The sequence below is a fragment of the Pinus tabuliformis genome, chromosome 3_2 (genome assembly GCF_031772625.1).
Source record: "Pinus tabuliformis cultivar Carrire ecotype Pingquan chromosome 3_2, CPIR1, whole genome shotgun sequence".
In the NCBI taxonomy this organism is placed as follows: domain Eukaryota; kingdom Viridiplantae; phylum Streptophyta; class Pinopsida; order Pinales; family Pinaceae; genus Pinus; species Pinus tabuliformis.
Window position 1 is genome coordinate 394757965 of NC_142302.1, and position 27557 is coordinate 394785521.

Here is a 27557-nt window from a genome sequence, read left to right on the forward strand (position 1 = left end):
ATTTAAGAGGGCTAAATAGCCCCGGAAAGCTCAGGATGTTAAAAAATATGATAAAAATGGAAAAGCCACAAATGTGCTTCCTCCAGGAAACTAAGTGTAACAGTTCTATGCTAGGCAGCATTCTCTCAAAAGCCTGGCCAGGATGTCGTTCGGTTGCAGTAGATGCCTCCGGAGCTTCAGGAGGGCTTGCTATAGCATGGAACACCCAAGCGGTAACCCTCACAGATTTTCATGCATCTCATCATCTCATACAGGCGACCTTTCACATTTTGGGTACCAATATTCATGGCAACTTATCAAATGTATATTTCCCGCAAGACACAGGAAGTAAAGTAGCGCTCCTTGACACGATAGAAGCTCTGAGCAACAATAGAAGGTACCCACTTTGGATTGTTGCAGGTGACTTCAACATGATCACTAAAACCGAAGAGAAGATAGGAGGGAGGAACAGAATGGAACCAGAAGCCAATCGCTTCAAGGAATTCATCCAATCAACGTCTCTCATAGATATGCCATTTTGTAACGGTACCTTCACTTGGAGCAACCGCAGGGCTGGAAAACATCAAATCGCCTCCAAATTGGATCGCTTCCTCCACTCAAACAACGCGGTTCACTTAGGAGGAGACATCTTAGCAGCTATTCTTGCTCACACAGGGTCGGATCACTGGCCGATCGCTCTACAATGGCAAAGACCAGGTAACTTAACAAAAAGACCCTTCCGCTTTGAAGGGTTCTGGCTTACGCATCCCACCTTCATGGACTTTTTCAAGACCACTTGGGCATCTTTCATCCCTCCAGAAGGCACAAAAATGTATCAATTCCAGCAGAAGTTAAGATTTCTCAAAAATCACCTAAAAAGATGGAACAGGGAAACCTTTGGAAATATCTTCAAGGCACAACAAGAATTAAATCAGGATTTGGCGGATCTCCATCAAAAAATTATATCGGAAGGGCACACGGAAGCAACCCTGGAGCAGGAACGGCTCATCCATAGCCAGATGGAGGATAGGAGAAAGCAGGAAGAAATCTACTGGAGGCAAAAGTCAAGAGTCAGATGGCTGAAGGAGGGGGAGCGTAACACCAAATTCTTCCACAGAACTACAGTGCAGAGGAGGATGCACAACAACATACCCTTCATCCAAAATCAAGTAGGGGCAAAAGTAGAGAAACACGAGGAAATTGAAGAGGTGCTCCTCAATCACTTTCAACATGTCCATCAAGAGCCAATAGAAGACCGGCAACAAGCTATTAGCAAAATAATCAGCAATGTGCCAAAGCTCATCACGGAGGAACACAATGAGATGCTCATGCACCCTATTCTTCCCCAGGAAGTGGATGAGGCGATGTCTCAGCTCAAAGAAGGTAAGGCCCCTGCCCCAGATGGATTCACTACCACATTCTTTCACACTTTTTGGGATATGTTAAAGATGGAAGTCTGGCAGATAGTTGAAGAATCCAGGGCCATGCGCTGGCTTCTTCCCTCCCTCAACTCCACTTTCATAACTCTCATCCCCAAAGAGGAGGACTCCATCACCCCTGATAAATTCAGACCAATTGCCTTATGCAACGTCATTTACAAAGTCATATCTAAAGTCATTGCAAATCGGCTTAAACCCCTCCTACCTCGGCTCATCTCTCCGGAACAGTCAGGGTACGTGGAAGGTCGACAAATAATGGATGGTATTCTACTCACTCACGAGATCATTCACTCCCTCAAGCACTCAAAGCAAGCAGGTATGCTTCTTAAATTGGATCTTTCCAAGGCATTTGATAAACTCAGTTGGAATTACATATCTCATATGCTAAAAGCTTTTGGTTTTTGCTCCACTTGGGTCCGATGGATTATGAGCCTAATCACATCTACTCAATTTTCAATCCTGGTGAATGGCATTCCCTCCCGCCCCTTCAAACCCTCTAGGGGTATCCGGCAAGGGGATCCCTTATCCCCCTTTCTCTTTGTTCTCATGGCTGAAGGGCTTGGTCGACACATTAAACAGGCCCTCCATTCTCATCAGCTCAAAGGCATCTCCGTTCACAACACTGCTGCCACCTCTCATCAGCAGTTCGTTGATGACACCATGCTTTTTGGCTATCCCTCTGTACAAGAAGCCTCCCGCCTAAAATCCCTCCTCCAGGATTTCTCGGAAGCCTCTGGCACCCATGTCAACTGCTCTAAATCGCAGGTTTTCTTCTTTCACACTCCCCCTTCGGTCAAATCTGCTGTAACTCGCATCTTGGGCTTCCCCTCCGCAACCCTCCCCTCCAAATACCTTGGTGCGCCCCTCACCGCTTCAGCCATAAAGCAGCCAGCATGGCGCACCCTCCTTGAGAAACTTGATTCCCGCCTCAACCTCTGGACTCATAGATCTCTAAACTTAGCCAGTCGCGTGGTTCTCATCAAATCTGTCCTTCAGGCAATGCCACTGTATTTGTTCTCTATCCTTGCAGTGCCAAAGTGGGTACTAAAAAGCATAAGGAACCTTCAGCGCAATTTTCTATGGAGCAGCTCGGCTACCAATCACAAATGGGCCCTGGTCAAATGGACCACTATATGCATGCCCAAAGATAAGGGAGGCATAGGGCTAAGGGACCCGGAGTACAGCAACTCCATTATGAACGCCAAGATTTGGTGGCATTGGATCACTAACCCAGATAAGACCTGGGTCAAAATCTGGACAGCCAAATATGCTGGCAACAGACCTCAAGAAGAACTCATCAGATTTATTCCCACCGAAAAGGGATCGCTAATATGGAATGCGGCCAAACAGCACTATCAGCTAATTCAACAGCACAGCTTCTGGGAAATCAGGAATGGACGTACGACAAGATTCTGGACAGATGCCTGGAACCAAATGCCCAAGCTCACAAGTGTTCTTCACCCTTCTCTGATACCAGATAGACAGGAGCAGCAGCAGGAAAAAGTACAACAATTTTGGACGCAGGAGATGGAGCATGGATTCAGAAAATGGAAACAGAGTAACCAAATTCTCAACAATACAGATGCTTGGAAGGAAGAAGAGTTGGGGACAGAGTTAAGGAAAAGAAGCATAAGGCAGGATGACGGCGGGGATATCCTCAGATGGGGATACCAACCCAAGGGGACCTATACTACCTCAGAAGCCTACAAGATGATATGCAATTTCCCCACTCCACCAGACCCTTTATGGAGCAAAATCCGGGGGCTCGGATCCTGGCCAAAAGTCTCCTGCTTTCTCTAGCTGGTAGGACATAAAAAAATTCTCACATGGGATAAACTTAGAAAACGTAACTTTCATGGTCCCTCTATTTGTTACAACTGCTTTCAAAGTGAAGAAACTCTTCAACACCTCCTGGATACTTGTCCACTTGCCAACCAACTATGGGATAAGGTCGGCTTCAGATGCCAGAAAAGATGCAGAGAGGAAAATGACATCATCAACTCCATAAGACAATGGCTAAAGCATCCCTACAAAAGCGAGATCCTCAACCATCTATGGAGCATCATCCCGGGGATCGTCTTATGGAACGTTTGGAAGGAAAGAAACCAACGTATATTTAAAAACAAACGCTCTCCTATTGAAGAAACCTGGAACAGGATACACAGGAATCTCCAAGAAACAATGTCGCTTCAATCGTGGACAAAGGAAGATCTCCCATCCACAAACAATGAAAAAAGCATTCTGGACAATTGGCAGCTGCATTTACCTCAAGAAACGCTCAAGAATAGCCCATCTAATAGCAACTGTAAGGACAACTGCCATTGGAAAGCCCCCCCTAAAAACTCATATAAACTTAACTTTGATGGGGCTTCCAAAGGTAATCCAGGAGCAGCTGGATTTGGCGGCATATTGAGGAACCATGAAGGCACTCCTATGCAGATATACTTCGGGAATATGGGGTGGGATACCAACAACTCAGCAGAGCTAGAAGGGCTTTGGCAAGGTCTCCTGCAAGCCTGGAATCTCAATCTTCAACCCCTGATTGTAGAAGGCGACTCACAGATTCTTATTAACATGGCCACTCGCATACAGAACGGCTCGCAAGCAAGGAAAGTAGCCCCCAGTTGGAGACTAGAAGCGAGGCTAAATGACATTGCACAAAAGCTGAGCAATCATAGAGCCATCTCCTTCAATCACACTAAAAGAGAGGGCAACAAAATAGCTGACCTCCTGGCCAACATTGGAGTTGAGACCGACCATATCCTCCTATTCGGAAACACGAACATCATTCCTAACATGCACCAGCTCCAGGAATGTGAAAGCCTGATCCAAGGAGAAGCCGCCTCCCCGGATGCGGGTGTCAACATGCCAGGCAGTGAGGAGCCACATGCCCAACATGTGCCACCTCGTGATCGCCAAGGGAGTTTAATGCCCCTCGCCGCCGAGGAGTTAAGACAGGAGGCGCAGAGCAGAAACCTTAATGAGGAAGCAGGGTACGATGACGAGCTTGCAGAGAGTAATCAAAGCGGGCAAAAATCGAGGGAATGTCTGTTGTTTTAAGAATGAAGGAATGTTGCGGTTTTGGACTCAGAGTGCAGAGCAAGCAGCTCAGATCTCTGAGGGAAATTGTCTCTTTCAAGCTTTTGTTCTTGCTGGGGGCGACGGCATTCATATTGACGAAGAAAACTTCATGCTTGTTTATCCGGGGTACCGCTGCTTCTGTGAGGCTGAGCTCTGTTACAGAACAGTGGGGGGACGAAATTCAGTTGGGGGGCGACTCAATCCCGACAAGCCCTCAAGCATTGTTCGGTTACCAGCTGTTGGCATCTCTGCAACCATGGCTTCTCCCCGGGAAAGGATGCCATGTAGAAGAGGTTCTGGGCGAGGAGGTTCTTCACGTCACCCTGCAGCGGATGCCCACCATCACTGTTGCTGCTGCTACTGCCATAGAAGGGTGGGAGCCACCCCTATACCGGCCAGTCAATTTATGGAGGCCGGCAGCTCCAATGATGGAGCGCCCCTGCTTCCAGCATTTGGCTCAGTCATATTCACCCTTGGCAGCTCGCGGGACAATCCTGGCATTAACGCACACATATCGGTTCTCTTCACAAAGGTTCCTCAGGAGGATGTCGAAGGAACACAACCAGACATTGCAGAGGAACATCCAGAGGGTAGTGGGGAGAAACGCCAGGATGTGCAGAAGGCAATTGCAGAGGATAATCCAGCGAAGGAGCCTAAGCAGACCCCCACCCGACTTCAAGAGCAGGAGACGCCAGCCTCCACGCAGGACCCCATGGCAATGTGGGAAGGCTGCCCAGAAGGCCACGGGTGGTGCAAAATTATTGAGGAAGAGCCAGAGGAATAGTCTCCAACAACCCACTCTGGCATACATTTTTCTCTCTCAGGTCTGGTATAGGATCTTGGTCTCTGTTGGGGCCTGGATTAGGCTATATATCTAGGTTAGTGTCTCTTTAGTTCTTGTTTATGTGCACGTTTACTATAGTCTGGGCAGTAGGCATTGCAAGGTCTGTTACGAGTCTTTTTGTTTGATGCCCCTGCGCGGGCTGTTTTGGTATGATCCGAAAACAACTCTGTGTTATGTCATGTGGGAAACGCTGCCCCTGCGAGGGCGAATTCTGAGTCAAGAAAAGCCACCCAATGTGCCACAGTTGGCCCTGGGCAGCCTATCTTTTTGATTGTAATGTTTGCCTGTACATAATATAATAGAATAGATATCTTTACCGAGAAAAAAATGATATTATCAATAATATTATAAACTCAAGGAAATAATATTGTAAATAGAATGGAATAACATTAAATCAAAGGGATTAATAAACCTAAATGATAATAAATATTATAAATGCAAGGAATTAATATTAAAAACCTAAGGAATTAATATTAAAAAAGAAAGGGATTAATAAATCCAAGGAATAAGTCTTATAAATCTAACGAATTACTAATATTATAAACCCGAGGGATTAATGTTATAAAACTTGAGGATTAATACCATAAACCCAATAGATTATTAATATTATAAACCCAATGGATTAATAAACCCAAGGAATTAATATTAAAAACTTAAGGAATTATTTCTATTAATAGACCTGAGGGATTGATTAACCCAAGGGAATAAAAGTATTATAAACTTAAGGGATTCAAAAGCCAAGGAATTATAAATATTATAAACTTAAGGGATTAATAAACCTAAGTGATTAATATTGAAAACCCAAGGGATTAATTAATATTATAACCCTTAAGATTAATATTATAAACCCGAGGGATTAATAAAACCTAGGGATTTTTAATATTGTAAACCCAAGGGATTAATAAAATCAAGGGATCATTAATATTATAAATCCAAAGGACGAGTATTATAAGCCAGAAGTATTAATATTAAACCCAACGGATAAATTTTAAACCCTATGATTAATATTATAAACCTAAGGGATTATAAACACTAGGATTACTATTATACAATGAATGTATTATAAACCCTATAATTAATATTGTAAATCCTATGATTATAAACCCTAATATTAATATTATAAACTCAAATGATTAAAACCTAGAGAATTATTGAGACTATAAACCCAAGGATTAAAACTAAAGCCTAACATTAATATTTAACCCTACGAATATAAACACAAACATAAATATTTTAAACCCAAGGGATTATAAACGTTGCCACAATGGGTATTAAATTGATTAATATTTCAAACACTCAGATTAATATTATAAACCTAATATTCAAAATCCCTATCATTATAAACCTAACATCAAACCCCAATTTTGTAATGTAACAATGCGACAATGATTGCCCGATTGATTGCCATATAGAGACAATGTTTATCATAATGTGATGTTGGATAGAAATTTGTACCATTCCAATGTCACGATACTAAACCCTTATATAAACCCTCACATTATAAAACCCTAACATTCATATTTTATATTAATCACTTAGGGTTTAATATTATAAAACCATGCGAATAATAACCCAGGCATTAGGCACTATTAATATTTTCAATCCATGGGATTAATAGACCCTTGAGATTAACGTCGCAATGCAATGTTGAATAAATTTCAATGTAATGCAAAATTGCAATAATGATTGCTAGATTGATTGTCTCATTAAGACAAAGTTTTTCACAACGTGATGTTGCGAAAATCATTAAACTCGAGGGATTAATATTATAAATCAAAGGAATTATAAATGAAGGGAATAATATTAAACCCTAGAATTAATATTAAAACATATTACCAAACTAAAGGGATTAATAAACTCAATATATGAATATGCAAGGGATTATTATTAAACCAGAGGGATAAATAAGCCTAAGGTAAATAACATTAAACCCAAGGGATGAATATTAATGTCGTAATGTGAAGTTCAATAAAGTGAAATGTAATGTCACAATGAAAAGTTAAATAAATTGCAATATCATGTAACATTGCGACAACGATTGTCATATTGATTACCTCATTGAGACAATGTTTGTCGCAATATGACACTACGACATATATTAAATCCAACGGATTAATATTATAAACCCAAGGAATTATATATCCAAGGGAATTATATTAAAGTGTAAGATTAATATTGAATACCTAAGATGAAAAATCCATAACGTTATAAACCCAATATTAAATCCTAGTTGTGTAATGTGACAATGTGATGTTGAATAAATTGTGATGTTGATTAATAAACCATGGTAAATTTTAGGGGAAAATTTTAGCCCAAGGGCGAAATTTAAGGGGTTTTTCATTTTAGAGGGGGGAAAATTTTATAAAACACCCATTTCATATATTTAGCATAGCTTTAATTTAAAAAATAATTAACTTTTTCATTTTGGCCCAAAAAAAGGGGCGTATAAACTATGAAAAGACTCATTTGACCCGATTCGCCTGGTTTGGGAGGTTATATTCCATTACAATCACCCGATTTTCTTCTTTGTAATGTTAAGCTCATTTGCAATTGCCTATTTTCTGGTTTGGGTGGTGGTTTGGGAGGTTGTATTCGGTGTAAATAGATAAAAATATAAATAAAGTGGAGGTCTCGTAAATAAATAAAACCTCTTTTTTATACTTACTCCAAAGGTATGGTAAATAAATAAAAATATAAATAAACTAGAGGTGTGGCAAATAAATAAAACCTCTTTTTGTATTTAGTCCATAACCCTCTTTTTATTTAAGAAGTCTCAAAAAAGAGGTTTTATTTAAGTGAATCCCTGGGCCAAATACCATATTTATAAAAGAGGTATGGTAAATTAATAAAAATATAAATAAACGAGAGGTATGGTAAATATTTAAAACATTTTTTAATATTTACTCCATAAGTCACATTATATTTACGAACATGCAAGGGTGTAAATAAATAAAAATATAAATAAAGTGGAGGTATGGTAAATAAATAAAAATATAAATAAACTAGAGGTATGACAAATAAATAAAACCACTTTTTGTATTTATTCCATAACCCTCTTTTTATTTAAGAATGCTCAAAAAAGAGGTTTTATTTAAGTGAATCGTATGAGCCAAATACCATATTTATAAAAGAGGTATGGTAAATTAATAAAGATATAAATAAATGAGAGGTATGGTAAATAGATAAAACATTTTTTTTATATTTACTCCACAAGTCACCTTATATATACGAACACTCAAAAAATGAGTTATATTTAGATGAAGCCTATGGGCTAAATTATTATTAATACCATGCAAAAAAACATTATTAACCCTAATATTAGTATTAATAAAAATAAAGATGTCACATGGTATTGACCCATGGTATTCACGTGGAATGTAGACTATTTAAAAGGGGGAATTGAATGAGCATAGATCCATTATTACTTTGGATCTACTAAGCACTGAGAGGGATCAAATATCATGATATGAAAACTAGCATAGAGTGAAAAAATATTTGATCCCTCTCGTGGCTTGGTAGATCAAGGGTAAAAATGGATCTTGTAATTTAATGTCACTTAAACATTTTAACTTGGTTAAAATAAAAATCAATTATTAATTTTATTAATTTTTATAAATTACTAATTGTAGTTTTTAAGCTCCACGTTTGTGATAACCCATGGTATTGACCCATGGTAATAACATGGTATTCATGTGAGCATAGACTATTTAAAGGGGAAATTCTATCAGCTTAGATCCATCTTAATTCTGGGTCTACCAAGTGCTGAGAGGGATAAATAAAATTCATCCCTCTAAGAGTGGTAGATATGGAGTTAAGATGGATATAGGTTGGTTTTTATGATAATGAAGATATTAAATAAACTTAGGAAATTATATTGTAAAAATCATCTTAAGGTGAATGCTTAAAGCTACATTTAGTCACTTCACAAAATTTAGTAAAAAATACTAATATCTCCATTAATATTGGTTTTTCTTATTTAAGAAAAAAAAAAACAAAACAGTGAAATCTTATAGCTCTTTTTGCATCACCCTTGTAGAAGAGAGATAGTCACTGCCCAAATTTCCCACCATTTTTCAAACGTTATCAATATGATATCTTCATGAAAAAGTTAAGGTACTGATATTGGATTAGTTGTTTGAAAAATATGCTGGTTTGTACAACCTTTCATCTTCTCTGTTATTCTGAGTTTGTCGTGATGCTCTGTAGAGTTTGGGCCACTGGACCATATTGTCCTAAAAGGCGGAGATTGTGCACCAAAAAGGAAATTAATCCACATGTTACAACTCTGTTAAAAAGTGCAAGATGTAGGAAGGTAGTGAATTATGCTAACAAGAAATTTAGATCGGGAGAGATGTAATTAAATTTTATTATTTAATTGAATATTTCCAATTAAAATAATAATAAATCTACCTTTATATATTTATATATTGATTGGAAGGCTTCTGACAACGATCACTTCTTTCCATTAGATCCCCTTCAGGCCTTTGGGATACCTACTACTTTCTCATATTATATAGTTGGGGCTTGCTACTTATTGCCGTGTTGGGGTAAGCAAACTTAATTTGTTTTTTTTTTATCTCGCAGTTGGAGTCTATGAAATAAGAAAGAAATTTGATAGCTTGACAAAAGTCGTAGCCTGACAAGAGTGGTAGAGAAAAGATTAATCTCTCCTACCTTGATAGAACTGGTGGTCAAGATCAACACCTACAAGAACTTTGTTTATGGAATATTATGAAAAATAATAGAAGGATATGAAAGAGTGTATAATAAGAACCTTGACAAACACGGCCACTGAAACTTGCAACATTGTTTGTAGGAAGATAAAATTTTGTTTCTTTTTTCCAAACATGTATGTTAGTATATTACAGTTTAATGAATATGTTTTCCTATTATCATATATGGTTTCATACTTTAACAAAACATTCGCCAAGACTTCACAATGTTTTATTATTCAATGAAATATTTTCCAAGATCTTACAAGATTTTATAAATTAGCGAAAGATTCGCCATGAATTTACAAGATAATATAATCTAGTGAGAGATTCGCCAAAATTTTTATATATACATATTATATTATTGATAAAATCACCTCCCATTTTTCCTATGTATCATGGGGATTCACCCATTTATTATACATATGAGTTTAGGGTGGTTCTTAAAATTTTCCCTGTGATAAACCCAAGTGATTAATATTATAAACCTAGGAGATTAATAAAACCAATGGATTATTCATATTATAAACCCAAGTGATTATTGATATTATAAATCTAAGGGATTAATAAACCCAAGGAATCAATATTAAAAACCCAAAGGATTAGTAATATAAACCCTTAGGATTTATATTATAAACCTAATAGCTTATTAATATTATAAACCTAATGGATTAACATACAAAGTTAATTAATATTAAATACCCAACAACTTAATATTAAACACCCAAGGGGTTATTAATTAATAAACCCAAAGGACTCATAAACACAAGGATTAACATTATAAACCCAACAGAATAATAATATTAAAAACGCAAGGGATTAATAAAACCAAGTGATTAATGTTGAAAACGTAAGGCATTAATATTATAAACCCTTGGGATTAATTATATAAACCTAGGGTATTAATAGAACCCAAGGATTCTTAATATTATAAATCCAAGAGATTAATAAAACCACAGTTATTAATTTTATAAACCCAAGGAATTGTTCATATTATAAACTGAAGGACTTAACACTAAATACTATGATTAATATTATAAACCCCTGGGATTAATATTATAAACCTTATGAATATAAACACCAGCATTAACATTTTAAAACCAAGGGATTATAAACATTTCCACAATGATTTTGAGATTGATTTTATTTTAAACCTTAGGAATAATATTCTAAACTATATGTTAAACCTCAATATTATAAAACCAATATTAAAAATTCATAATATTAAAAATCTAATATTAAAAACCCTAATATCATAAACGTTATATTAAACCCCAATTTTGTAATGTAAAAGTGTGACCTTCAATAAATTGCAATGTAGTGTGACAAGATGACAATGATTTCCATATTTATTATCATATTTAGACAATGTTTTCCATAATGCAATGTTGAATATATTTTTATACCATTCCAATGTGAGAATACTAAACCCTAATATAAAACCCTGACATCATAAAACCATAACATTTACCTTTGATATTAATGAGTTAGGGATTAATATTCTCAAGCCTTTGGATTCATATTTTAAAACCATGGGATTAATAAATTGAAGGGATTATTAATATTTTGAATCCAATGAATTAACAGAGCCTTGGGATTAATGTCACAATGTGACATTGAATAAATTACAATGTAATGTACATTGTGACAATGATTGCTAGATTGGTTGTCTCATTAAGACAATGTTTGTCACAATGTTACGTTGCAAAAACTATTAAACCCAAGGTATTAACATTATAAACCAAAAGAATTATACTGATTAAAAACCTAATATCAAACCCATGGGATTAATAAACCTAAGGTATTATTAGTATTATAAACTCATAGGATTAATAAACCCAATAGATGAAAATTATAAATGCAAGGGATTAATAGTAAACTACATATTAAACCTTAATATTATTTACCCTATATTAAAAATTATACTATAAACCGAGAATTGAAAATACCTAATATTATAAACCCAATACTAAATCCCAATTTCGTAATGTAACAATGTGACGTTCAATAAATTGCAATGTAGTGTGACAATGTGACAATCATAGACAAATTCATTGTTGTATTGACAAAATGTTCATCATAATGCGATGTTGGATAGACTTTTGTACCATTCCAACGTCAGTATACTAAACCCTATATAAAACTCTGACATTATAAAACCCTAACATTCACCTTTTATATTAATTAGTTGGAGATTGTTATTAGAAATCCTTGGGATTAATATTATAAAACCATGGGTGTGATAAGCCCAATGGATTATTAATATTTTAAACCCAAGAGATTAGTAGACCCTTGGGATTAGTGTCATGATTAGATGTTGAATAAATTGCAATGTAATGTAACATTGCAACAATGATTACTAGATTGATTGCCTGATTAAGATAATATTTATCACAATGTAATGTTGTGACAAACATTAAACCTGAGGGATTAATATTATAAACCAAAGGAATTATAAATCCAACGGAATAGTATTAAACCCTAGGATTAATATTATAAACCTAATATTAAACCAAAGGGATTATTAATATTGTAAACCCATGGGACTAATAAACTCAATGATAGGATATTCCGACACATAGGAAATAGTTAAGTATAACTTGGTCTAATATAGAGTTAGGTAAAGAGTGTTTCTTTACTATGGACATTTGTAACTTACAATCTGATGGTCACGATATGTTCTAGACATGAAGTGATCCGATGGTTCATTCTGTCCTCGGTATTACCGACACTTGATCCATGGATTAACAACTGATTGGTCCATGAACTATAGTTAAAGAGCATGGAGGGTTTGTAGGGTGAACGTTCATGATAGAAGCTTGTGTAAATTTTATTTCTTTTATTAATAAATTTCCTGAAGTGGCCACATTGGCTCATGCTGTGGAATGTTTCCCTCTTTGAGGCTTTTAACCACATCAATAATATTGGTGTATTGATCTGTGATCTATTTCTGAGTGGTGTCCTTTGGCGTTCTATATGAGGAACTTACCCTGTAAATTCCTACATGGTATCAGAGCTATTTGAGGGCAGCATCTGTTTTTGATCCAAATCAGAAGCCGATACAACTGCATTCGACTGTCGTTTCCTAGATCTATTGTGTCTGACTACTTTTGGGCTGAGAGGACTACTCTATTGTGTTAGGAGTTCTAGTGAGGAACCCCTTTCATTTCAAGTGAAAAAGTTACTGATAGCCCTAGCTATGTCATTTTTAAGATCTAGAGGTATACAATCTTTATTTCCAGTTTCAGTTATTTATCTCTCTGTTTATTTCGGTTTATTTATCTCCCTTTTTTTTTAATTACCAGATCTATACCTTTCATTTCTGCATATGCTCTTTGTCCTGTGACTTTATGTGATCTAGGAAAATCAGAAATAGAGAGGAAGGATTTTTCTCATGCATATGCTCTTTTCCGCCGCGCCCTAGTGTGATCTCAGAAAATCCGAAACATTGAGGAGAATATTTAGTTTCTGGCAAAAGCTAACTTCAAGCCATAAGGTTTTGTTTTTTTGTATATCTGTGTTGGGTTGTGTGGCTTTTTGTTTTGTAGGCAAAAAGAGTTTTTTCAAGTAAGCCACACCCCAAAGCTTCAGTAACTAAAAAAGAAAGAAAGAAAAACCCCTTCCTCTTTTCCAAAAATTACTAACCTTTTAAACTAGCTAACTTGGTCCAAAGTTACTTTATGAGAATAGATGTCTTCAGTTCAAGTCTTCTTTTTGTTGAGTTAATTTTTCAAAAAGAACATGTAACTTATGTTTTAAAGCTACTTTATGCAAAAATGTTCTCACCCATTATAAAAAGTGAGTCACTTATAATTCTAAAGTCTCTTTATCTTTTATTTAAGTTACAATTTAGTGGGTAGCTCATAAAGTACCATTGTAAAAGTGACTTTCACTTATTTATAAAAGTGGGTCACATAATTTTTTTTTTTAAAGTGAGCTAATTAGATTATGTTTGGAAAGTGGCGGGGATTTTTTTAAAATATAACATTATCATTCACTTTTGCACATTCACGCACTTCGTCGGCATCTTCAACAACTTTTCTTTAAAAAGCCATAACTTCTTCATCCAGAAGCCGTTTTCAAAGCTGTTTTTTTAATCTGCCTAATTTTTCAAGATATTTCCATTGGAACACTTAGTTTCACCATCTACAGCTTTAGTTTTTGTTAGAATGGAAAATCCATGCCAAGTTATTCTTGACAGCCCCAACTAGTTCCAATGGTGGTCCTACATTGTGGATTTACTTAGAAGTAAAGGTCTTTACAGAATAGCCTTAGGCCAAGAAAATAAACCTAAAGATGAAGATAAGGCAACCAAATGGGAAAATAGGCAAGATCAAGCATGTGGGTTGATAGGGATGTCTATTTCTCCGGACCTTAGATTCCATATCGCTGAACTTGATACCCCTAACGAGGAAATGAAACAACTCACTAAAGTTTTTGGAATTAAAAATGAAATTAGATCCCATCAACTCGAAAATGAGTTGCTTACGTTGGATCCCAATAATTTTTCTTCCATTGAAGATTTTTTGTCCAAGTTCAAGGCCCTTAGACTTCTCTTGGAAGGTGTTAAGGTTAGGAAAGAAGATGGTAGCCTTATCTATTCCATTCTTACTAAGTGGGGACTAGCCTACTTTGTGCTTGTTTCCACCTTCCATTCTACTAGAGAAGCCTTTATTTCTCAAGGAAAAGACTACAAGTCCCCTTCTTTTGATGCCTTTTGTGATTATTTAATAAGAGAACAAGAAAAACTCTTACACCTTGGTCTTCTTAATCTTGGAAACTCTTCTAAGAAAGCCTTGGCCGCCCATCAACAACCAAATTCAAAGAATCCTGGGAAGTAGTATCCTAAAAAGAATGGTCCTAAACCATACAAGGGTCTTAAGAAATTTCAGTCTCAAAACGAAAAATCAATTCAACAAAATGATAAGGCAAATAAAAACAAAGGGAAGAAGACTGATAGACACTGCAACTTTTGTAATTGAGATGCCCACTAAAAATCCAAATGCTTTAAGAGGATGGATGCCTTGGAAGAAGCAATGAAGAATCATAACATCCATTTGGTGCATTCTTCAACTTCAACTTCATCTTCAGGAATAGCACTTTCTACATGTGGTTGTCAAGCATCTCGATCTTGTTATGCACTAAATGTATCTTCTTCTTTTCATTCTCATGAGTGGCTTATTGATTCTGGAGCTTCTTATCACATGGTCAAAAACAAAGTCATGTTTTTTTCTTTAAATGATTGTAACACCAAAAATATATATGTTGATGATGATAGATCTCTTAGTGTTGTAGGGACCGGAACTATTCATCTAGACAATGGTCAATTTAATGATGTATTATGTGTTCCAACCTTATCTTGCAACCTTCTATCTGTATATTAGATAACTCATTCAGGTGAAGGTAAAATCATTGAATTCTCATCTCATGATGTTGTAATTAAGGACCTAAGAGATCCTAGATAGATTTTAGCTACTAGAATTGCTAATGATTCTACAAGATTGTATAAGTTTAACAACTTTGGGTCATCAACAATTCCCTAGATATTTGTTTCTCATAATGATGAAGTGAACAAACTTTGGCATGAGTGATTTGGTCACTTAGACTATCACTCCCTTCAAAATATATATAAAGAAAATATGGTGACAGGTCTTCGTATAGTATCTTGCATAGATGGTGTTTGTTCTGGATGTGTACTTAGAAAACATCATCGGAATAGTTTTGAAAAACCTGCCTCTTGGCACGCCTCAACCCCTTTATAGCTTGTGCATAGTGATTTACGTGGTCCACTTCCAGTTGTTTCATTCTTTGGATATAAGTATTTCTTAACTTTCGTTGATGATTTCTCTAGACTCACTTGGGTATACTTCTTAAAACTCAGGAGTGAAGTATTTAACATGTTGTTGGCCTTTAAGGCCTTTGTTGAGAAACAATATGGACATCAAATTTTTAAGCTAAGATCTGATAATGGTGGAGAATATGTTAACAAAAAATCCATCAACTTTTGCACTGAACATGGAATTCAAATGCAACATATTTTTCCATATACTCCACAATAAAATGGCGTAGCTGAAAGGAAGAATCGCACCCTAAAGGAAATGGCTAATTGTATGCTTCAATCTTAAGGAATTCGTTTTAATTTTTGGGCAGAAGTAATTAACTATGCAAATTACATAGTAAATTGCACTCCTACTAAGGTTTTAAAGAATATCACTCCAGAAGAAGCATGAAGCTCAATTAAACTAGATGTAAGTCACTTTCGTGTCTTTGGAAGTGAAGCATGGGCCCATATTCTAGATGAGAAACATAAAGCTTTAGAACCTAAGACTGAAAAATGTATTTTTGTTGGATATTCTGAAGATGTCAAAGGATATAGACTTATTCCACTTAAGTCCAAAAATGTTATCATTAGAAGACATGTAAAGTTTGCTGAAAAAATATCAGCCTACAAACCTAGTTTGGTGGATGTGCCACCTCACTCTATCCCTTCTACTTCTGAAAAAATTCTTCTTTAGATGATGACAATGAGGATGACAATCCTCCCCTACCTTCTCAGGATCCTCGTTCAACTCCTCACCTTCCAAAATGGGTCTGTGCTACTTGAGATGCAGCAGGTGCTCTTACAGGTGATCCTATAGATCAGCGACGTACACATTCTCAGTTTGATAGAGCCTCTTCTTTACTGGATCAAGCTTCAGTGAATCATGATCCTAACACCTTTGCAGAAGATTCAGGCCATCCAGATTGGGACGTAGCTATGAATGAAGAAGATCATTCATTATTAGAAAATGATACATGTGATCTTGTTCCTTTTCCAAAGCAAAGAAAACTTGTTAGATGTAAATGGGTTTACAGAACCAAGTTTGGACCAGATGGAAAAGTTGATAAACATAAAGCTCGTCTTGTTGTTAAGGGTTTTTCATAAGTTGAAGGTATCGACTATACTGAAACCTTCTCCCGTGTTGTGAAAATGAACTCCATCCACCTTGTTCTTTCCTTTGTTTCCTCTTTCAAATGGGAAGTCCATCAGATGGATGTTAAATCTGCCTTCTTGCATTAGGGACTTGCATGAAGAAATCTATATAGAACAACCTCCTGGATTTATACAAATGGACTCCAGCCTTGTATGTCGGCTTAGGAAATCCCTTTATGGTCTCAAGCAAGCCCGTTGAGGTTGGTATGACAAAATAGATAGCTTTCTTTCAGATACTGACCTTTCTAGGTGTCATTCTGACAATACTGTCTACACCAAGAAAGTGGGTAAGTTCCTTATCATTCTTATTCTTTATGTTGATGATTTTATCCTTACTGGTAGTGATCGCAACCTTATAAACCATGTGAAGTCCAACCTTAAAAACAAGTTTGAAATGATAGACATAGGACACTTGCATTATTTTCTTGCTCTTCAAGTCTTGCAATACAAGGAAGGTATTTCCCTTTCCCAGTCCAAGTATGCCTATGATCTTCTACACCACTTTCACATGGAAGACTATAAAACAACCCCTACTCCCTTTCAGTCACTTGTATTTCCCCTGAAGTTGATGCTACCTTATACCGTCAGCTTGTAGGAAAACTTTTGTAATTGAACCATACCTGTCTTGACCTTTCCTTTGCTGTTCGCCTTATTGCTCAATTTATGAAAAATATATATGAAAGTCAGTAGAAAGCAGCTAAAAAAATTCTTCGTTACATTCGAGGTAGAGTTCAGTTTGGGATTCATTACAGTGCAAAAGCATCTCCTCTATTGGTTGGTTTCACTGATTTCGATTGGGCTGGTGACCCTGATGATCGGAATTCTACTGCAAGTTATGTCTTCACTCTTGGTTCTATACCTATTACATGGGCTTGCAAGAAAAAAGTGTCATTTCTCTTTCTTCAGCAGAAGCATAGTATCGTGGTGTTGTAGAAGCTAGTAAGGAAGCCCTGTGGCTTTGTGATATCCTGTCAGAGTTCGGCTTTCAGTAGCAACATCCGACTACACTTTGGTGTGATAATCAAAGTGCCATTCAACTACGCAAAGATCCATTCCAACATCAGCGTAGCAAACACATTGAACTACACATGCACTTCATCGGAAATCTCATTCATGACCATGTTGTTGAAATGCAATATTGTTCAACCGATGATCAAGTTGTAGACATCTTTACAAAGGCTCTCATGGAGGTGAAGTTTACTAAACTTTGATTGGTGGTTGGAGTTCAGGAAGTTGTCACTAAGGGGGCATATGTTCTAATGCCTACTTCCTTCTCCTATTGTGTCATATTTGTACATCCTTCAATCCTATCCCAAGTTGTTCTTTAGGGGGGATGTTAGGATATTTTGACACATAGGAAATAATTAACTATAACTTGCTCTAGTGTAGAGTTAGGTAAAGTGTGTTTCTTTACTATGTACATTTGTAACTTACAAACCGATGGTCACGATATGTTTTAGACATGAAGTGATCTGATGGTTCATTCTCTCCTCGGTATTGACGACCCTTGATCCATGGCTTAACACCCGATTAGTCAATGATCTCTATTTAAAGAACATGGAGGGTCATTAGTATGGAGATCGTTCATGAGAGAAGCTTATGTAAATTTTATTTCTTTTATTAATAAATTGCCTGAAGTAGTCACGTTGGCTCAGGCCGTGGACTATTTCCCTCTTTGAGGGTTTTAACCACGTGAAGAATACTCGTGTATTTATCTGTGATCTGTTTGTGAGTAGTGTCCTTTGGTGTTCTATCTGAGGAACTTACCCTATAAATTCCTACACCCAAGAGACGAATGTTATAAATGCAAGGGATTAGTATTGATCCCAAGGGATTAATAAACCCAAAGGATTAATATTAGATGAAAGGGATAAATATTAATGTTGCAATGTGTCATTGAATAAACTGCCATGTAATGTAATGTTGCGACAATGATCATCCTATTGATTGTCACATTTAGACAATGTTTTTAGCAATGTGACATTGTGAAAACATTAAAACCAAGAAATTAATATTATAAACCCCAAGCATTATAAATCAAAGGGAATAATATTAATTTGTAGGATTAAAATTAGTACCTATTATTTTCCATAGGTCTTAGATAGTGGCGATAGGGTGCTTTGTTAAGACACTCCGTGATGTGAAGTTACTGGTTCAATTCCATGTCCTGGTCGAGGTGATATATTGGACATGATGAATATGTAGCCCTTCCAAGTATACAAAAAGATATTGAAGACCTAATATATAGAACCAATATTAAATTCAAATTTTGTAACATAAGAATGCGATATTAAATAAATTACAAAGGAACGTAAAATTGCAACAACGATTGTGAGATTGATTGTCATATTGAGACAATGTTTATCATAGTATGATGTTTGATAGATTTTTGTACCATTTCGACATCACAGTATTAAACCCTAATATAAAATCCTAACATTATAAAACCCAATAGAATAAATTGCAATGCAATGTAAAATTGTAATAAAGAATTTCATATTGATTTTCCTATTGACACAATGTTTGTCACAATGTCACATACGATAGATTTTTGTGCCATTCTGGTGTCATAGTTTTAAACCATAATATTAAACCTCAATTGTCTAACGTTACAATGCTATGTTGGATAGATTTTTGTACCATTCCAATGTCATGATATTAATCCCTAATACAAAACCCTAACATTATAAAACCCAATAAAATAAACCTAAGCTTACTATTATAAACCTTAAGATTATTATTATAAACACTAATACTATAAAGTTTATTTAGATATATTAAAACCTAAGACTATAAACCCTAGGATTTATATTATAAACCCTATGATTAGCATTCTTAACCCTAGCCATCCACTATAAGTCCACATCGTCAACCATGGCCATCCACTATGTTTCACTATAGGTCACTTATAGATAGACCATGATTCCTTAGGTAAGTATGATTCACCAAGGTAGTTGCATTCACTATTGTTAAATATGATTCACATGTTGACTATAGTTGACCATGTCCACAATGGTCAACCATAGTTAGCAGCGTTAATGTATAAATATTATAAACCCTAACATAGTTAATCATATTTATCGCTTTAGTGTATAGTATTAATTCCATGGATTTGTTAATTCCTTAAAACTATAATATTAATCCCCTAAGTTTATAATATTAATAATCCTTTGGGTTTATTAATATCATGGGTTTATAATATTAATAATCCCTTGAGTTTATAATTTCATTCTCTTGTGTTTATTAATCCCTTAGATTTTTAATATTAATCCCTGAGGTTTATAATACTAACAATCCCTTATGTTTATTAATCCCGTGTGTCTATAAAATTATTTACTTGGGTTTATTAATCCCTTGTGTTTATATAATTATTATGTTGGTTTTGTTAATCCCCTGGATTTAATATTATTCTCTTTGGTTTATAATATTTATCCCTTCGATTTATAATATTAATAATCCCTTGGGTTTATAATGTCAATAATCTCTTTTGTTTATTAATCCCTTTGATTTAATATTATTCCCTTGGGCCTATAATATTAATCATTTGAGTTTAATATTAATAAGTTGTCGGGATTATAAAATTATTTTGTTGAGTTTATTAATTCCTCGGGCTTAATATTATTCTCTTGGCTCTAAAATATTAATTCCTTTGATTTATAATATTAATAATCCCTTGGGTTTATAACATTAAGTCCTTAGGTTTATTAATCCATCCAGTTTTATATTATTCCCTTTTGTTTCTAATCCCTTGAGTTTACAATATTAATCTTTTGGGTTTATTAATCCTTTCGATTTATAATATTAATCCCTTAGATTTACAATATGCACAAATATTAATATGGAGATATATTAATGGAACTTTAAATCATATTTTTAGAATCCATTAAATTTTTATTTTTTATTTTTTTATTTTTATTAATAATTATATTATTAAAGAGAAAATATTATTTATATTATTTATTAATATTAATTTTAATAAACATAATATTGTAAATTGTAATATTAAAACCCAATATTTTAAAACTAATATTAAACTCAATATTATAAAGTCTAATATTAAAAACCAAACATTCTAAACCCAAATATCAATCTTAACATTATAAACCCTATATATAATAATATATGAATTCATAGTTATTAATATATTATTATAAAATTAAATAATGTTTAGATAATATTATCAAGATAATAAAATATTATTAATTAAAATATTATTAATATATTAAACTCTTATTAATGTTATTTAAGTATTATTAATGTTAAATAAATGTATTAATGATATTATATATATGTAATAAATTAATATCATATTTCCTTATTTAAAAAAATAAATATATCAAAATTATATATATATATATATATATATATTATTTAAAAAAAATAATATATTGATTATTAATAATATAGGTTTCTTGGGGCGTCAACTAAGAAATATACACAAACCCAATGGTGATAAGTGAGTGTTGGCTTATGATAGAATCAATTAATAAATGGTGTTTGACGACCACCAATATCAACTTTAATAATCAATATTATCAAGCTATGCTACTCTCCTAGGACTGGTTTCTACCAGAAAGGACATGAAAGGACGTGTATTTCATGAAAAGGTCATCATTGATGCAAGACATACATTCAAAACACCATAAACAATTTAGACATAGAATCGAGTCTAACATGTTCAATACAACATTGTAGCAGCAGCTGTAATGTGAAGTTCATCCAAAAAGGAATATATATTACATGGGCACGTCACAGACTGATTGTGTTAATGCTAATATCATTTACGGTGAACCCAAGTTCTATTAGTATTGAATGAAACTATTCATAAACTATAAGAAATACATGAAACTATTGAGAAAACATCAATTAAGCATATTCAATATATAATAGTTGACTATTTGAACTATTGATCACAGTTTCTATGGCCATTTGACATATAATTAACGGTTGGAATTTCTCTAAGGTCAATTTTTTTGTTGTCGAGGGCTGGACAGGTAACTCTTTGTTCTCTAGTGTTTTCATTGTAGCAATTGAATCATGTGTTTTGCCAGTCATATCATCTCGAGGATTCCCGCTGTGACCAATTTGCAACAGTCGTATGTTTCTCCACTATTCACATATAGGTGTTGTATCCATTTCCGTATTGTGAACCCTTTCTTCTCCCCAGATTCCACCTTACCCTGCCACTACCTCTTTTTTCTCAATGGACTCCACTATAGCATTCATTTGCATGAAAATCAATTTAAGATTGTAGCAATGTGAGATAGTTTATTGAAATGAAATAAAAAATATAAAAGCTCGGTGCTAGAAGAAATAAATCTAAACGATTCATCAATTCAAAATAAACTAAAACTGATACATAGGGAGTGGGAAAAATGTCTTGGCATTGCAGAAAAGTAAATTCAAAAGTTTCATCACTACAAAAGAAATCAATACTGAATTTGAGATAATGCAATAACATCTGCGTCACTCCGAAGTCGACAATGAAGTCACAGTCGTCGAAATTTCTCTCCTACGAGGAATATTATGTTGATATCAAATACAAAATTTATACAAGCCTACATGTTGTGTGAGCTGAAATAGATAGTCTATGGGTTAACTAGGGCTAGCTAATTTATTAGATGCACCAAATAGATCAATCTTCAACCTTGTTTGGATGCTTATTGGAATATTTTAACTTTCTCAAAAGTGGCTTCCATTCTTAAACTCTCCCTACTCACGCCAACCTCTCCATACCTAATAGGAACTAATAGATTAATTAAATCTTTTGAGAGGTGTAATACAAATAAACTATAACGAGCTTGGTCTTGCATTAGAGATGTACACCCAAAAATCCACAAGAGCACTACTACCATGGTTGATCACAACATAGAAAGGGTCGTGCCCTTTGGTATTGATAGGTCAACCTTTCAGTTACACTATATACTTCGAGAAAAATCCAATTTTACAAGGACATTACACAATCAACATATGTCATGCTGGTCGTTCCACTCCCATCACCTTCACGTTCCCTGAACCGACGTCACTTGATATGTGCATCGGTTAGAACCATCCTTCAACCGATGTCAGAAGATACATACTGACTCATACCCAAGGCGTGAACCAACCAAACTCTTTGCTCAACTGACCCATGTGCACATGCTCTTGCTACCATATTGACCAAACACATGAGCCATAATGCGATGTAATCAACATCTGCATCGAATTACGAAGGGCTGGAATTTCAAAACATATCCACCGAGTTTACAACTCCTAGTGTGTCTTTATAGTTTCAACGCAGAATGTTCACAATTTTGTAAATTTTTAAATTGTATTTGATAAATCAGCCTATGGCACTCAATTTTTCCATCCAATTCCATCCCTACCTTCGCTTCAAAAGGCATGCCCATGACATATATCTATACCATCATGTGATTGTGTGGCACATGGCCCGTAAGTTTTACCTATGACGAGCCATGGTGAGGGAAACCATAAATTGATGCGAGGACCCAAACCAAGGAAACTAAGTACTATTAGATAATGAAAAATGTGGAAAATATAATAGAGAATGAAAAAAGTGGAGAAAATATTACTCTTACAAATATTATCAAACAATTAAATAAAATTACCTAGAACACCTCAATAATAAATGACACAGTGAGACTCAAATAAAACTTACTGACACTAAAGTGATAGCAAACTAACTATGACATTTGGATGTATTGTTATGACACCTAACACTTGTTTGTAATTAGATTCTCCAACACGCCCCCTTAATTACAACCACACAAATTTAAACTAAGATGTGTGCTAGTCTAAGTCTCAACTAGGTTTAAAATTTTAAAAAAATTAACATCAACAAGATTTCCTTTTGTTTTTTCTTTTGTTCCAAATTCTATATCCTCTAATCTATTTCATATTTTCGTTTATGTTCTAGGTTTCAAATTTCACATTCTTCATTTGGTGGTGCAACTCTTCCATTGTTCCACGTTGTCTAAACATTCCCTTGAACTCTTCAAAAATTATTTTGTGTGTTAACCACTTCCACATGTCAACTTCTATTGTGTGCTTCTCATCATCATATTCTGTTGCAACATAAATCTATAGTAAAAAATTATCTCTTCAAGATTCTTGTTCATGAAGATATCATTAATGTTTTCATCATCCTTCAAAATTCATTTTTGTAACTTCTATGTAGATTTTATCAAAACATCATGTTGCAAGCCATGTTTCAAGTAACTTTGACTCTTCTTCATAGTTGTCTTGTTTACGTGCACACTGAAAGTCAATGGTAAGTTTAAAAACATCTACATAATCATTTTGATTCTCTTCTTTCATTCTTTCTCTGTATTTGTCACTAGAAATAATGGAAGACAAAATTGAATGGGAAAAAAATGGCAGTCCTTAGCTGAGGAGACCTTGAGGCTTCCCACAATGTTGGGAAATTCATTGAATTAACAACAATCAATTACAACCTTATAAAGATGCATAGGACTAGCATAGTTAGAACTAATTCCTAGAAATCAAGAAGTAATCCTTAATTGAAGCAAACATCTAAACAAATATCCGTTTCTCCATTATTTTCAAGTTCCCCCCTTAATTTAGAAATGATTGATTTGAAAACCTAGAATCTCTCTAAACACTTCAAATTTTATCATCCCAAGGGGTTTTGTGAAAATGTCAGTAGAATTTTCACAAGTATTACAATATTTAATAAAAATTTCCTTAGAATTACCATGTTTTTTTCTTGCATGAAAAACAGCGTATTTTCCAACTTGATTGAGGTCTCATTGTCACACTTGATCATTGTAGCATGCTTTCGTTCTTCTCCAACATCTTGAAAAACTTGCCTCAACCACACATCTTCATAAGTTGCTACACACAAAGCTTCGTAGTGTGCCTCTGTAAATGATAAAGATAAAATAGGTTGCTTCTTGATGCTCCATGAAACAATGAGAGGTCCAATACTAAATGCATAACATATAGTAGATCTTCTATCATCAGATGATGAGCCCAATATAAATCTGAGTAACCTGTCACCTTAACATCAACTGAATCGGTATATTTAAGACTGAAAACAATTGTACCTTTAATATACCTGAGTACTTCTTTCACTTCTCTCCAATTGATTTCTAGAGGTCTGGTCATGGATTGACTTAGCACACTAAATGAGCTTGTAATATCATGCCTAGTGGTAGTAAGATAATTCAAAATTTCAACTAGTTGTCTGTATAATCTACAATCAAACTCTTTTCAACCATCATCAAGATGAAGCTTCACATTCTATTGGATTGGAACAAAAGCATCTTTGCACTGATCCATCTTAAACATTTTAAGCACTTCTCTCACATACTTACCCTGTGAAACAAAAGTCTAACCAACACATTGCCAAACTTCAAGACATAAGTTGTAATGCAACTCACTGAGATATTTCATCTCAAATACTTGTGACATCTGCATCTTAATTTCATTAATTAACTTTGTTGAATTTCCTATAATGATTAGCTCATTAACATACAAATAAATCAACACCACATACCCCTTTGCATAAAATTTGGTATACAAATTCAGATCACTTTGACTTCTCATAAAACCCTGCTAAAAAAAAGAATCTCTCTTTTCATACCACAACCTAGGCACATGTTTCATCCCATAAAAATCTTTCTTTAATCTACAAACTAAATGTTCCTGCCCTTTTCTCACAAACTCTCTAGGTTGTGTCAAATACACCTCCTCCATTGAGTCACCATTCAGAAAATAATATTTTACATCTAGTTGGTGAATACTCCAATGATACTTTGTTAGCTAATGCAATTAACAATCTATTAGTGTTCAATTTAGCTATAGGTGCAAATATTTGTTCATAATCAATACCCTATTTCTGAGAGTACCCCTTTTCCACCAACCTAGCTTCATATTTATCTATGATGCCATCTCATTTAAACTTGGGTTTGTATAGATATTTGCATCCTATGGGCTCTTTTCCTTTACGAAATTCAATCCATTCCCACGATTTATTTTTAATTATAGATTCATATTGTTCCTCCATAGATTTTCTCCACTCTTCATATTCAATAGCTTCATTAAAATTCATGGGTTCTATGACATTCAAAACATTAGTCATGAGAGAATAGTCATTTTACCTTTCAGGTAGTCAAATATGTCAAGTAGATTTATTGCATGCTTTACTACTTTCACCTATGTTCTCTAAAATTACTTCTCCATTTCTGATTAGGCTGTAACCATTGATGATGTCCACATCACTGTATTCTTCCGCAAGCTTTTGCTGCTCACTATTTTCTTCTTTTTCTTCTACTTTATTGTCTTCAAATTCAAGAAGAATGTGTCATCTTTCATAGATGTTATCCTTGTTACCTTCATCTTCTTATTCCTGAAAAATGACATCTTTACTCACAAATACTCTATGAGTATATGGATCAAACATTTTATATGCTTTAAATTTTGAACAGTATTCTACAAAAATATATTTGATACCTTTAACATCAAGTTTCTTTATGTTCTCCATCGAAATATGTGCAAATGCCTTACACTGAAATATCTTCAAATCATGAACGGTTGGTTTAAAACCATACAAGGCTTCAAATGGAGTCTTGAAATCAAGATACCTTGCTGGACTTCTATTCTTTAAATAAAGAGCAGTACTAATGACTTCTCCAGAAATAACATTTGAGAGGTTCTTACCTTTGATCATACTTTGTGCACACTCCACTAATGTCACGTTTTTCCTTTGTGCAACACTGTTCTGCTGTGGAGTATAGGGTACTGTGAATTGTTGCACTATTCCACGATCCTTGCAATACTTGACAGAGTTCCCCAATCTATATTATCCCCCTTGATCTGCATGAAAGATATTTACAAACGTCCCTGTCTTCTTCTCTCCCATGTTTTTGGATTCTTTGAAATGCTAAAAAACACCACTCTTTTTCCTGAGGAAGTACACCTAAGTGTACCTTGTGCAATCATCAATAAACAATAAAAAATAATAAACTTCTCCTAGGGATCTGGTCTGCATGGGACCACAAACATCAGAATGCACAAGTCCTAATACTTCTCTTATTCTCCTATCAGAATTAGAGGGGAATTCATCTCTGCGAATTTTACCTAATGCACAACCTTCACAAGCAGCATATTCATTCTTTAACATAGGGAGACCTTCAACCATACTATGCTTCTGCAGCAACAATAAATCATGATAATTCAGGCCACCATACCTGTAATGCTAAAGAATTTATGTTGACATAGTTGTAGAATTTAGTGTTTGATGACTTTTTCTAGTAACATCAAGCGTGTACAAGCCTCCAAATCTTACTCCTGAAGAAACAAGTTTGGAGTGATCCAACAAATGTTTCACTTTGCAATGTGTTTTGAAGAATTCAACCTTCAAGTTCTAATCTATAATTATAGACACAAAGATCAACTTTTTCTTGAACCCAAGAACATACATAATATTATGGATGCACCTGATGCTTCCATTTGGTAAAGTCAGAGGTATATCGTCATATCCCATGATCTTATATGCACGATCATAT

At 34.8% G+C, this 27557-nt stretch overlaps 1 pseudogene; it reads left to right on the forward strand.

Annotated features, from left to right (window-relative positions):
• Positions 1 to 4488: 4488 nt before the first annotated feature.
• The window catches only part of LOC149181060 (uncharacterized), a 35320-nt pseudogene continuing 12251 nt past the window's right edge, over positions 4489 to 27557 (forward strand).